Consider the following 5,845-nt stretch of genomic DNA (forward strand, 5'->3'; position numbering starts at 1 on the left):
CACTTCAGAACATACCCCTCCAGATACCTAATGGGTATCTGGACCCCTAGTTTTCCTCTGTGGACGCCTCACCATCATTGACTCGTTATCTGACTCTGAGTTATCTGCATCTTTTGATACACCCCCCCAAAAGAGACATGTCCCCAGAGTTAGCATTAGAGGTACCCCCACTTTCATGATCCGACACCCCCTCCTGGTTCCCGCTAAAGACTACCTCTGGCTCCATATCCATCAATTCCCTTCCTCCAATACCCTCACCTGGTGTTGGTGTATTGTGAAGATTGCAAGGAATGCAAACTAACCCTACAGAGTCAGTGTCTGAACCAGATGCAGCTCTCTTGTGCCTGGGAGTAGCTACTTCTCTAACAGGTGTCTGAAAGGTGCAATGCTTCATCTGGTTTTGATGCACTACTTTTGACGTCCCACCTGTTTCAGGCCTGACTGTGAATACAGGTATGTCAGGGTGGTTCTGCTTGACAACTATATAGGGCTCTGGCTCCCACTTGTCCTGGATCTTATCCCTTCCCCTTGGTCGATGATTTCTCAGCAGTAGTCGATCGCCCGTTTGAACAAGTGCAGCTTGTGACTTCCGGTTGTAGAGACGTTTGCGTCGCCGTTATGCATCCTGAACTGCGTCCCCGGCGGCCTCCGCTGCCACTTTCAGCCTCTCATGGTGGTCGAGGACCCCATCATCGAGGTTGTCGATGTCACTGGGCTCGAAGTCCCACCAGAATGTCCTGAGGCAGTCGTGCATCTCGGCCGAAGAGGAGATAAAACGGGGAGTATCCCGTCGAGGAGTGAATGTGACTGTTATAAGCCATCACAAGCTCAGGAAGATACTCCTTCCAATTCCGTTTCCTCTCGGGTGTCAAAGTTCTAAGTATATCATGCATCGTCCTATTGAAATTGCTCGCATTGAGCATTGCCCTGGGGGTGATATGGACTTGTCCGACTCTTGGCGATGCCATAAATATGACAGAGTTCTTTGATAATACTGGCTTCAAAACTGCGGCCCTGGTCTGAGTGAAGCCTAGAGGGACAGCCATAATACACTAACCTGTCTGGCCTGGTTAGTACTTGGATGGGAGACTGCTTAGGAATACCAGGTGCTGTTTGACCTTTGGAGTCTTTAAGTTTTTTTTTTTCTCATTCTGGTTTGTCACCATGACGACCAATCAGTTCACCTGTGATGTCTCACACCTGCTTTCAATCACCACATCTCTATTTAAGCTTGTCATTTTATGTTGGTCGTCCTGTCGTCATTGTGTTTCTGTTCATGCTTTGTCCATGCCAGTTTTTTCATGCCAAAGTCCTTGCTACTCTTGTCCAGCCATAGTAAGTGTTATTTGCATTATGTTCATAGTTTGTTAAAGTGTTAGTTTTGTCTCTTTTCCCAAGTTGTGCCTCCGCAGCGAGTGCTTTTTGTTTGTAACTTTTTTTAGTTAAAATTAAATCATGTTTTTACCTGAACGCCATGTTTTGAGTAGTCTGTCTGCCTTCCTGGGAGAACGACCCCGCAGCAAGCTGCGACCCCCCCATCCTGACAGAATGACGCCAGCATTCAGTTCCCCCGCGACAGACATTAAGGTAATAGACCATTAATTGTTTTTTTCTGTTAATTTTGTCTACCAGCCGGCACCAAAGGACTTTTTTGCCAGAATCAGACACGTCCAGAACATTTTTCTACAGAAACGCTCACCAGGACTGTCCTTTCCCCCCAAGACTGAAGCCCCGCCCCCGTCACAAAATGTTTCCTTTTACCCGCCCACACAACCCCAGGTGGGGGATAAAGAAGTATTTGGACAATTTAAAGGGGAGGATTCTGCCTCCCTCCTCACCTCCCTCCGCCCACCCCAAAAGACTGTTCCGGATCACGGTGTGTGCGTCTGGGAGCCGCTCTTTGAGGGGGGGGCTGGGGCTGGGGGTTGCTTGTTTGGTTCTGCCCAGTGCAATGCCAAGCCACAACCTCCAGCATGTCCGCCCGCACCAGTCTTTCGGCCTGCTAAGCCGCAGCTTCCAGTGATGCCACCTCCACCTGCAACAAGGCTAGCACAAAGTCAATACCTAGATCCAAGTCCAAGTCCACGTCCAGTACCAGTGCCTGCTCCAAGACGCCAAGCGCCGCCAGTGGCAGCTCCACGTCGCTAAGCGCCGCCAGTGGCAGCTCCACGTTGCTAAGCGCCGCCAGTGGCAGCTCCACGTCGACCGCCAAGCCCAAGCCAGGGTCGACCGCCAAGCCCAAGCCAGGGTCGACCGCCAAGCCCAAGCCCGAGTCGACCGCCAAGCCAGAGTCGACCGCCAAGCCAGAGTCGACCGCCAAGCCAGAGTCGACCGCCAAGCCCAAGCCAGGGTCGACCGCCAAGCCCAAGCCAGGGTCGACCGCCAAGCCCGAGTCGACCGCCAAGCCCGAGTCGACCGCCAAGCCCGAGTCGACCGCCAAGCCCGAGTCGACCGCCGTGGCCACGCCGACCGCCAAGCCCGTGGCCACGCCGACCGCCAAGCCCGTGGCCACGCCGACCGCCAAGCCCGTGGCCACGCCGACCGCCAAGCCCGTGGCCACGCCGACCGCCAAGCCCAAGGCCACGCCGAGCTTCATCGCCTGCCACGATGACGACGCGTCCGCCTCCTTGTCAGCCACGGATGTGGCTGCTACGTGGGCGTCCACCACGCCAGGGATGCCGACATCCTCGTCGGCCACGGTTGTGGCCACTACGTGGTTGTCCGCCACCCCCGCCTCGTCGGCCACAGTTGTGGTCTCTACATGGTCGTCCGCCACGCCAAGGGGGTCGGCCACGGATATGGCCGCTCCCGGGTCGCCCACTTCGGTCCTCCACGCGTCGCCGCCACCTGACTGTGCCCCGTTGGATACGGGGACACGTGGTTTGGCGATCCACCGCCATGTCCCCCTCCCGCCCTCCCATGACTCTCGATCATAGTTTTGTTTTTTGTTTTTTTTTGGACATCTAGTATCTGTCCTTAATGGGGGGGGGGGGTCTGTCATGTCTGATCATGATTTTCTGTGACCGTGCGGCCCTGAGCATCCCCGATCTCGTTGGTTCTTGAAGCTAAGCAGTGTCTGGCTGGTTAGTACTTGGATGGGAGACTGCTTAGGAATACCAGGTGCTGTTTGACCTTTGGAGTCTTTAAGTTTTTTTTTTCTCACTCTGTTTTGTCACCATGACGACCAATCAGTTCACCTGTCATGTCTCACACCTACTTTCAATCACCACATCTCTATTTAAGCTTGTCATTTTATGTTGGTCGTCCTGGCGTCATGGTGTTTCTGTTCATGCTTTGTCCATGCCAGTTTTTTCATGCCAAAGTCCTTGCTACTCTTGTCCAGCCATAGTAAGTGTTATTTGCATTATGCTCATAGTTTGTTAAAGTGTTAGTGTTGTCTCTTTTCCCAAGTTGTGCCTCCGCAGCGAGTGCTTTTTGTTTGTACCTTTTTTTTAGTTAAAATTAAATCATGTTTTTATCTGAACGCCATGTTTTGAGTAGTCTGTCTGCCTTCCTGGGAGAACGACCCCGCAGCAAGCTGCGACCGCCCCCATCCTGACACCCCCTAACTATTATGCTCCAGAACAGAGGACGAGACGCGCCCAATTTAGGAAAATAAAAAAATTCACAATAAAATCAGTATCATGAAAGTTGAAAAACATTATTATTTATTAAACTAGTATTAATAAACTAATACTAAATAAGGAAGAAAAATATATGTAAACAAGATATATACCTATAGGATTGATTTCTTGAATATTCTGTAACCACTATAAGAAACCCAAAATGTTGTGTTCTCCTTCACTTCACTAGAGTGGCACAATAACACAAAAACCCAGCAAAAATCCCACAAAGGATAATAGCAGTCGTATGCTTGTGAACACAATGCACACACAGTACCCTAGCTATTAATAGCAAACCCAAAAACAGTCTCACAGTTCCGTTTTTGACAAACGTTAAAAACCAAAAATCGCCGTGTCTAACTAGAGCGCAATGTCCGGTCCAAATGGTGGAGTTATGTGTGGCAGGGAAGTCTTTTTACTCCCCAACCGCACCGTATATCACTAGCATTATAGGGTGAGGAGGAGAGCGGGGGCAGAGCCACAAACACGTCCGTACTGCAGCAGTCAACAGGTTGGCTGTTGTCCTTCTCTGACGTGCCCAGACTCCCACGTTGACGACGGTTAGTAATATGCTTGAATAAAAAAACACTTTTCCCTATCTAACGAGGACGTGTGTCTTGCACTACACGACTTATACTTGTTGCTGGTATAATGGCGGACAAGTCTTTAGCGTTGTTAGCATGGAGTCTTCCGCTCTTCCACACGCCACTCAACCCTTAACAGTTCCGTAGCCCAGATTACCCTGTCACACACGCAGTAACTAAGAGCTAAACTGTTATTTACCGTTACTCCTACTGCCAATCTTCGTCAGCAAATCTTCGTCCACCTCGTAGCTCTTCAGGACCGCCATATCTCGTCTCTTTCTCTTTTTCCCTCTCTCTCCTTGTACCGCCCCTCCTCTCCTCTCATTTGCTTGTCTGCCAGCCAGCAAGAGTTTGATTGGCCGAGTGTATTACCAAGGTCCTGGATGCGATTGGATGAAAACATTTTGAGGGATCTCAGATTATTAGAGATCCATAAAGAAACATGTGCACAATATTAGGTGAACACTTACATTCCGCCCTTCCAAACCCTCCCACATCATAGACTTCCCTGTTTGCTTACAGCTTAAGAACACAGGGCAGAAGTAAACATACATTAATTCCTTTTCAAAACATTTGTCACAGTGTAAAACAAAATGTCATATCACATATCAAGACACAAAGCATGACAAAAGAAAGGGAATTCACTTCAGAACATACCCCTCCAGATACCTAATGGGTATCTGGACCCCTAGTTTTCCTCTGTGGACGCCTCACCATCATTGACTCGTTATCTGACTCTGAGTTATCTGCATCTTTTGATACACCCCCCCAAAAGAGACATGTCCCCAGAGTTAGCATTAGAGGTACCCCCACTTTCATGATCCGACACCCCCTCCTGGTTCCCGCTAAAGACTACCTCTGGCTCCATATCCATCAATTCCCTTCCTCCAATACCCTCACCTGGTGTTGGTGTATTGTGAAGATTGCAAGGAATGCAAACTAACCCTACAGAGTCAGTGTCTGAACCAGATGCAGCTCTCTTGTGCCTGGGAGTAGCTACTTCTCTAACAGGTGTCTGAAAGGTGCATTGCTTCATCTGGTTTTGATGCACTACTTTTGACGTCCCACCTGTTTCAGGCCTGACTGTGAATACAGGTATGTCAGGGTGGTTCTGCTTGACAACTATATAGGGCTCTGGCTCCCACTTGTCCTGGATCTTATCCCTTCCCCTTGGTCGATGATTTCTCAGCAGTAGTCGATCGCCCGTTTGAACAAGTGCAGCTTGTGACTTCCGGTTGTAGAGACGTTTGCGTCGCCGTTATGCATCCTGAACTGCGTCCCCGGCGGCCTCCGCTGCCACTTTCAGCCTCTCATGGTGGTCGAGGACCCCATCATCGAGGTTGTCGATGTCACTGGGCTCGAAGTCCCACCAGAATGTCCTGAGGCAGTCGTGCATCTCGGCCGAAGAGGAGATAAAACGGGGAGTATCCCGTCGAGGAGTGAATGTGACTGTTATAAGCCATCACAAGCTCAGGAAGATACTCCTTCCAATTCCGTTTCCTCTCGGGTGTCAAAGTTCTAAGTATATCATGCATCGTCCTATTGAAATTGCTCGCATTGAGCATTGCCCTGGGGGTGATATGGACTTGTCCGACTCTTGGCGATGCCATAAATATGACAGAGTTCTTTGATAATACT

Source organism: Nerophis ophidion, linkage group LG09 (assembly GCF_033978795.1).
Source record: "Nerophis ophidion isolate RoL-2023_Sa linkage group LG09, RoL_Noph_v1.0, whole genome shotgun sequence".
Lineage (NCBI taxonomy): Eukaryota > Metazoa > Chordata > Actinopteri > Syngnathiformes > Syngnathidae > Nerophis > Nerophis ophidion.